General features: G+C 42.5%; 1 protein-coding gene across 6 annotated transcripts in view; it reads right to left on the minus strand.

The window, feature by feature from the left end:
• LOC107995534 (methylcytosine dioxygenase TET) overlaps positions 1-7,818 on the minus strand; it is a 172,798-nt gene extending 164,980 nt beyond the window's left edge. The window contains exons 1-3 of one of the 6 annotated variants that reach the window (XM_062083408.1): positions 7,450-7,504; positions 6,816-7,136; positions 6,249-6,722 (exon numbers count right to left, since the gene is read on the minus strand). The gene's annotated coding sequence lies outside the window, so the exon portion shown is untranslated. Of the gene's footprint in view, positions 1-5,469; positions 5,730-6,248; positions 7,137-7,348 lie in introns of those variants that run through there. The other 5 variants (XM_062083409.1, XM_062083406.1, XM_062083407.1 and 2 more) reach the window with 5 other exon arrangements.
• Between the last annotated feature and the right edge of the window lie 1,306 nt (positions 7,819-9,124).

Genomic DNA, 9,124 nt, shown 5'->3' on the forward strand with positions numbered 1-9,124 from the left:
TTTTATGAACTTTTAGTCTCTCATGTCTCGTGTATCTAATATCAAATTATATTATATTCTTAAATATAATAATTATACAGAAGAATATAATTTAAATAAATAAATAAATAAAATTGACTTTTATTTCATTGAAAATCAAAATTATTTTTCCATATATTCAAGTATTCTATAATATTTTAAATATAAATATATAATCAGAGATTTATATATAAATAAAATCAATTTTTGCTCCATTAAAAATCAACTCCAAGTTTACAATATATAACGAAAGAATATTCTCAAAGATACAAATAAATAAAATCAATTTCTATTCCATTGAAAAACGAGAACATTTGAAACACACTATAAAGAAATCGAAATTCCACAATTTATCGAAATTTATAATATTTCTAATTCATCTCGACATAAAATTTAATCCTATCAAACAAAAAAAAAAAACAAGAAAGATATTACAACCATGAATGATACAAGAAATTCATTAAAACAAGAAGAACGCAATCTACCCCAATCGCCGAAGAGCAGGAAGCAGGACCAGTAGGTAAACCGGTGGGAAATCGGCGCGAGTCACAGCAGGAGGGGGGTTATAATTATTATTCGGACCCGGTTCCCCTTATCTTCGTTTCCGCAGGCATAAATCCACGGCGATAAGCACGGTTTTTCGCGAGACTCGGCGTGCGTCGCGCGCTAATTCCGGCATTACGGGGACGAGGAGCAAAAATGGCGGTGTGCGCGCGCGGCCCAGCGAGCGCGTGCACCCCCGTCCCCGCTGAGGCCGAAAAAAGGAAAGGCGAAGTAGAAGAAAAAAGAAGAGAAAAACAAAAAAGAAACGAGCTCTCCTCTCTCGCGGCGGCCCCGAGCAAAAAAGCTCCGGGTACACTTTCGCCGACCTCGTGGTGGCGAGCGCGCGCACCCGCGCCCGCTCGACTCTCGCGACAAAGGCTGCTTGATTCAAGGTCCCACGCACACGCGCACGCCCCTGGATCCGTACACATGCGCTCACGAATGCACGCGCTCGTCCACCAGCGGCGTGGCCAGCCAAAGTGGTGCCCCGCGAAGTGGGAGTGAATATTCAGGGAAAAGGGAAAGAGATCGTATTGGAGGATTATTATTGCGAATTCCAAATTAATGGAAGAGAAAAATTATTTATAACTTTAAAAATTAATCTCATATTTATTTCATAGTATATCACTCAGATATTCTTCAAATTCTAAATCTGTTTTGTTTCGAGTTGAAATAGAACGTGAATTTAGGTTGTTAATAATATAATAATTGACGATACCTGAATGCAAAATTTGAAAAAGTTGATGAGCGTGAGAATTTAAAATTTAATGGAATAACAAATTGTTGGTGAAGTATCATATGAATATGATAAATTAATAATAAATGAAATCACATAATAAATGAAAAACGACAAGAGTGGAGAATCAAAAACGAGTAATCGATTAAATTAACAAAATAACGATTATTACCAGATTTAAACACAATTTAAAAAAGATTTATAACTTGATTTAACTAGAGAATGGAAAATCGATATAAAGCATTAAATTTATATTAGATACCGGTAAAATTCGCACTTGAAAGTTTATATGGATCGGAAGGATAAGAAATATTGGCAACATGACTGTAGTGAACTTGACCCCATGAATGTTAGGTATGAAAATATTATATGTAACTAGGTTAGCAGCATTTTGATGCATTATTTTCACTAAAGCAAAAGACAGTCTCATACATGCTAGGAAGAAAATTGACCGAAGAACATCGAAAGGAAAACTATAGCTTCAGGCATCATAAAACGGGTATTTACTCCCGCATTAAGCAGCAATAAATAGCGAAGAAAGAGGCCGTGATAACTGACGTCATCCACTTACTCGAGTCATAACAATACTGTTTTTGTAGCGACCGATTACTAGCATCGTCGGGAATATATAACTTATTCATCCGCTGAAAGCTACGGCCTCGCATACTACGCCATTGATAACCTCTCTTCGAATGCGAGTGCATTCGCAATTATCGATTTGCCAATAATGAAAACTTTCTACCTTAAAACCGTGAAAAGGAAACAATTCAATCTTTCTCCTCTCGATCGTTTATCTTCAATACTTCCATTTTTCAATTCTCTAAATTTTTTAAGCTTAACTTTCTTCGTCGCGAATATATATTTGGGAAGAAAAAATCAAGAAGAAAAATAAAATGAAAATACGGATGAATTAACGTGGAGGTCGACGCCAAAAACAAGCGGGTCACTTGTTGCTGGTATGTACCGGCGTCGAAATCGTTCGGACGAGACGCAGGGACGGTCAAACAACGCTTTTACGGCACTGTGTACGGTGTTCGACGGCGGACAAACGCGCTCGAGTGCGCACTGATTCGCGCGAGTGCGCGCGGCTCTGCGCGCGCGGGCGCTTACGCGTGTATTCACATACGTACGTTATTCGGGCATCGTAAAACGGACCACAGCTGGTGTTATACCGTCCACGTAGGCCACGAGTGCACAACACATATGCACACGCACGCACGTGCGCGAGTAAGAGCGCGGGTGTGCGCATGCGCCGGTGCACTTTCACGATATGTACCGCAACCGTACGTCGTGACGACGTAACATGCGGTACACCGGTCGAACATGTACACGAGATGAAAAGGTAAGAATGAGGACAAAATAGGAAAGAACAAGAATAATGGGCAATAGTTGATGGTGAGTATGTCGAAGATAATGTGTACATGTATATCGAAAAACGGCAACGATGGCATTCTTGTGCAAAGAGGTGCGTAACGGTTCGTCTAGGTGGAGGAGAATTGGTGGGGATAAGGGGGGCGGGCACACTGTTAAACCCACCCACACAAGCACATGATATCGGAAATGATATAAAATTGCGTCGAGCGCGCCGCTGATATTTAAATTGGTTCGCTAAACCACGGATTAATGCGCGCAACGACGTCCGACAGCCCACGCAAAGAGCGGACTTCGAAAAAGGGCGCATTACGAAAGGAAGAAAAATGAAAGAAGAAATTGTACCATGTACACTTCGTTCTAGGCCGATCGGCGAATGTGGATCCTTCGAAAACAACGTTTCGCCATCGATACCTGTTTCTACGTTGGACAGGTGTGCGCCCCATGTTCGCCAATACGGCATAAGCACCATGTATATTTCGTTTCTTTATCGGTGTCGTTCGATATTCTATACAACTGCTTCGCCCCTTCCCTTGGTTTACTTTCGTTTTTTTTTTTTTGTTAGATCATGGAACATATTGTTACTGAAGAAGAACGGTTACCGTGTTCAAGACGGTTACGAATGGGTTGAAAACACGCGATAACATGAAAATTTTACGCGTACTACGCGTAACTGTCTTGACACGCGAACCATGATGCACAACGAAAGGTCGGTTTATTATCTCGAAAAGTCATTGCAAAATGGTTTGAATTTAGGCGCTACTACAAATCATCAAACAATTTACATTACATATAGCCCTGAGTGAATATTACTGAATCAGCCGATAAATTGCACATATACATGTCTTTCTTTCGTATTAGTTTCATAAAGACTGTAGTGACGTTGTTGAAACAATTTTTTATCTACTCTTAATGTTAATAGTCGTAACTTATAATATATATAAAAAATAATATTAGTTATTTATTTAACTTCTAAAGATTTGAAACATTCATGTATTAATAATGTATTAGGAATTATTGAATCAGAATGTTCGAACGATAAAGAAAAAATACATTTTTTCCCTTTTAAATGAATGATGTTTCAATGATATAATACAATGAAAAATGATTGAAATTTCAATGTTTTTAAAAATAATGATAAAACAGAATTCTTTCCTTTTTTAACGGATTGTTCAAATTTAATAGATATACCAATAGATTCCAATATCGGAAAGACTAATAGTACATTTATCATCGTACAAGAAAAATATTCGATAAAAATATTCCCTATTTCGTATACAGAAGCAAAACAACGAATCAGTTCTCGAACATTCTATCTGTGAAATCGACTAACGTTTTGTAGCTTTATCTAGCATACGTATATATTCGACTTTGCATTTTTGACTTCAACACAAATTATTCGCCAATTTTATTCGCAATTCTTTCGAGTAGTAACGGCAAGAAATTAAACGCACCGTTCCGACAGTTATGGATTGAAAGAAGGCCAAAGCAAGAGAAAAATCGTTGGGAAAGAAGAAAAGAAAAAGATAGAGAAAAAAGGATAAAAAAGAAACAAATCCATGGAACGGGTAAAAGGGATACTGTGCGTGCCCGTAAATCTCTTGGCGCCCGTTGTTCTCGCGGTCCACGACGTTGGTTCCTTGTCCGTTCCGATCCGTTCCGCCGTTCCGTGAAGCGAGTAGGCCGAAATTCGCCCCCTCCCCCACCATCTTCACCACCGTCGCCGCCGCCACCACCCCCACGCCTCTCTCCGCGGCCGTACCGCGCGGCTCGCCGACACAAAAAAGAAGGAACACCCACAGGAAAGGGAACCGGAGGAAAAAAGGAAAGAGACAGGAATAAAGCGAGAGAGAAAGGGGAATTGATCGTATTCGCGACGGCGAAACAGAGAGGTTCTCCTCCGGGCTACTTTGCATTCCTGTCGTTAGAAACGCATCGTTAATTTTTGATTTCAACCGATTTTTTTTTTTTTTGAATCAACGTATCGACGAAAAAATGAATACCGTGGAATCGTAGTGATTTCAATGAATTGAAATAATGTGAAAATAAAAAATCATTCGATGAAAATCGATCTTTTTGCAATATAAGAATTGATACAATATGATCGTTAAGGCGACACTTAACAATCCCAAAGTCGATCGCGTGTACGTCTCGATTATTATCGTATAAACTACAAATTGCACGTTATTACCGGGCTGTATTTTTCTCTACACGATATACACGTCTATACATCAGGATTAAATTGTTCGTGTTTGATCCTTGTAGTGTACTCAAACTGTTGCCACACAATATTCCACTTCCGATGCCATTGTTGGAGCTCGAAAATGACCGTTGTCGATGAAAATTTTACATACAAGGAAACGATAGAAATTTCGATGAATCATATGATTCCGCTCCATGCGGTTTATTATATAGACGAACACCACGCGAAATCTTGAAACACACGTTGCATACACGATATATGAAAACACTATGTATACAAGAAACACGCGAGCGAGAATTCCAAGATTCAAACTTTAGAAAATCGGTTATTTCTGTTTCATTTTCCCCCGTTTTATCCACCACACAGGCAACACCAAATTCTAAACCATCGATGAACAGCACTCTGTACGTAGTCGATAATGCTGTTTACCAAAGCGACGTTTGTTCCCAGCCAGGTTAGGTTAGGTTCGCGCGCAATCGAGGCAAAAACAAAATAAAAAGGATCTCTCTCTCTCACTCTTTCTTTCTTTACATCTACATGTACAGTATAGGTCGTAGTGCACGCGGATTTATATAGAAGAGAATGAATGTTTAAGAACCTGTTTCCCATACACTACGCGTGGCATCAACGAACCGTCGGAGCCGAGCCTCGAAAACACCGGGAATCTCGAAGGGATGCACTTTGGCCCGTCACCCGTCTCACGACGACACAACGTGTTTTTGCCTGACGCACCGCGCGAGACTCATGAAACATTCGCAGCACGATGCGTGCACGCCGTGCTCGAGGACACTACCGTGCATCGCCGCCGGCTAGCAGGAGGCGTTGACGGCAATGGTAGTGGTGGCAGCGGTGGTAGTGGTGCTGCTGGTGGTGGTGGCGGTTGCGACGGTGGTGGTGGTGGTGGTGGTGCTGATGGTGATGGTGGTAGAGGTAGAGGTGGTGGTGGCGATGGTGGTGGTGGTGACGGTGGTAATGGTGATCGTGGTGGTGGTGAGATTGTGGTAGAGGTGGTGCCAATGGTGATGGCGGTGATGATCAGCGAACATAGCAAAAAGGCCAGAACGACGGAAACGTGTCGCGGGTGCAAACTTCCGCATGGTCATTCACAAGAAAAGAGATTTACATCAAGTTTCGCTTTCGTTGATGTACATATATCGTTTACAAATGTCTTCGAATGTCATCACGAGTGTGTATTCAATCAGAATACTTTCATAATCAGTGTCAACAATAATACTTCTGATAATGACTAAAAAACATGATGCAATAATATACATACAATATAAGCGATTAGAATGCATCGTTCCTATCGCAACGAATTCGTACCGGGCGCATCGATAGATCCACAGAAACGTTAGCTTAGCTCGCGTACATACTTACCCTTCTCCTTCTCCTTCTCTTCGGTTTCTTCGGTTGGACGAGCTGTTTCTCTCTTTGTCTTTCGGCCAGCACACGTCTAGCTCTGTCTTCCGCGCGACGCTTCTCTTCCTCCGGCGCTCTCTCGCTCTCTTTCTTGTATTCTCTCTCTCTCTCCGTTCTCCTACTAGTCGACGAGTAGCAGCAGCAGCCGCCACGCGAGCAAGGGAGAAAGGAGAGAAGCAGAAAGAGAGGGAGGGAGAGAGGGACAGAGGAGAGAAGAAAGGATAGAGAGGGAGAGCCGAACGAAAGCGAGAGTGATCCTCCGTGCTCTCTCCCTCTTGCTGCACACTCCACCCGTCCGGTCGCCCTGTCGCCGTCGTTGCCGTTGTCGTAGCCGCGGATCCACTACTGCCACTACCGTTGCCGTTCTGTCTTGCCGGCGTTACATTCCAAATTTTTCTTCGATCGGTCGCCGTTACGTCGACCTCGGGGACGCTAAAAACGAACGTTCATCCACGATCACCGATAATATCGACACGACGAAGCGAAGGAACTTTGGTCGCGGGAACCGTTTGACACTGTTTTTACCGTGTTTGTTCTTCTTGCTAGTCGTGTTCGTATCCTGTCTTTTCGATTTGTTTTCACCACGAGCTTTCGCTCTTTTACTCCACTGTTTCTCCGTTTCGTATCACCGTACGTATACATATACTCTTCGATCACCTTGTTGTTCCTTTTTATCAATAACACACTAGACGATCGAAACGACGAACCACGAGTAAGACATGCACGTGTTTTTACGAATGCCGTTCAAAATACGTGTCCCTTCGATAGATTATAAACGGCAACACCGTTCTTTTTCATTCCTATTCACCAATCACACGAATCGTCGCACATCGATCGAGAAATCACCTACAGGCAGCGTCGTCTTTTAATATTCCTGCTCTAACTCACGCACGCTCGCGAACGCACACACAAGCACGCACGCACATCATTCCTCCCTTTCTCACTCTCTCTTTCTATCTTTCTATTAGCTCACTCGCTCACTCACTTATGCTTTCTTTCGTTTCCTCTCGCGCTCCCTCATTCGTACAAGTTCGAAGCTTCATTCTACGTGCGCACACCGTGTATCTTGGCCGAATAATACCGAGAAGCACGCAACACATATTTACGAGATAAAACATCGCCTGGTTTCTCGTAGACAACGCATCAAAACACTATATACCTTTGGTTCGGCGGACTGTCCCGTGGTGAGTGTGCTCGCCGCGCGGTCTTTGTCCGTGCAGAGTCGCAGCTGCCCGCGTTTCGGCCGTCGGTCGTGATTCGGGCTTGTTCGGCAATTCTCGGGTGTCATCCCGTTCGTCATGGCGGGAACCCAGGATATACCCAGGACCATCGGTGGAAAGGGAAAGGGAAAGGGAAAAGGGAAAGGGGAACTCGAGCGTACGTTCGTGCACGTCTCTTACTCTCCCTCTCTTATTCTCTCCTATTGGTGTGTACGCGAGAAAAAGCAAAACGAGACGGTAACGGAGAAAGAAAAAGAGAGCGTATGAGAGAGAGATGCGAATGAGTTAGTTGACCGAGTACAAGACGAAGTACGAAAGATTTCGATGCGTTCCTGGAGTGGGGGATGATCGGCGGGCGGGGCGGGGAGATAGAAGCACACGCAAGCGCAATAAACCGGGCTGCAACCCCTCGTGCGATGCCTAAGCAACAAGGGGATGCTGCGAACCTGCTTCGACCGAAAGCCAAGCTTTCGCCTTCTTCTGCTTCCTCTTCTTTTTGCTCGCGCTCTTCTAGTTATATTCTTCGCAAACTCCTTGGATTGCTTACGAATTAAGTAACGATTTTCTCCCACTAGCTAGAATACACTACAAAAATTATTCCCTTTTGACAAAATATTTTTCCAAAGATAATACAATCTATTTTTACATTCAATCGTTCTTTTATATCTATAAGATCGTTCGATTTACCATAGTTTAGGAATCCAAGTTTAAGTAAATACAATTTTCTATTTATTTTATCAAAAAATCTTTACAAAATTTTAAAGATCATAAATATCCTATCTTTTCTAAATATAATTTTTTTCAATTATAAATGATCATTTTTTTCAATCATTATTACCAAATACATCTTCATTCTCGGGTTTATTCAAACAATATTAACTCCTTCAGGACCACACCAACGTTCGCCTCATGGTCGTGCAGGTCACACTGACAGCGGTCGCGCGAAGGGTTAATCGGGGTTCGGTAACCCAAATTTCGGAACGAACGCCCAGCCACAAAGCGGGCGAAGAGGACACGGGGCGTTTGTACGCGTGTCGTACGCGCGACACCTCCTTTATCTTCGTGGTTCTCGGCCCGTGTGGGACAAGGAAGGATCGAACCCCGGAGGAGAAGGGTTGTAGCTCGGTCCATAAGGCCGAGAAGTCGTTGATATCGAATCCGAGAGGCTCGTCGAAATAAATCGTTAGCGACTACGAGGGGGGAAACGGTGGAAGAACGTCGTATCCCACCGCTGGGATTGGTCTGTGCGAGTTCCGGGATAGCGAGGCCACGTTTTACGAGCTTTTTTTACGAGTCCCGGAAAAGAAAGTCGGTAGTCTCGCAAATTGAAGACTAATTCCACAGAGAAGTGTGTCGATTTCGTTGTTATTTCGAAAAGAAAATGATTAACAAATTTGAAGCTTTTTACCTTCTTCGCCTTCTCGACTTTTCCAAGAATTTTCGATTGGATTTACGTTGAATGAGACAATCAAAGTCAAATTCAAAATTAATTTCACGTAATGTAGGACAGAGAATTTCGCAAATTCGAAGTTTTTCGTTTTATTTTTTTCGCTTTTCGAAGAATTTTTGGATTCGATGATTTATTAGTGTTTCCGTTGTCCGCTGGCAAGCAGT

The sequence above is a fragment of the Apis cerana genome, linkage group LG12 (genome assembly GCF_029169275.1).
Source record: "Apis cerana isolate GH-2021 linkage group LG12, AcerK_1.0, whole genome shotgun sequence".
Lineage (NCBI taxonomy): Eukaryota > Metazoa > Arthropoda > Insecta > Hymenoptera > Apidae > Apis > Apis cerana.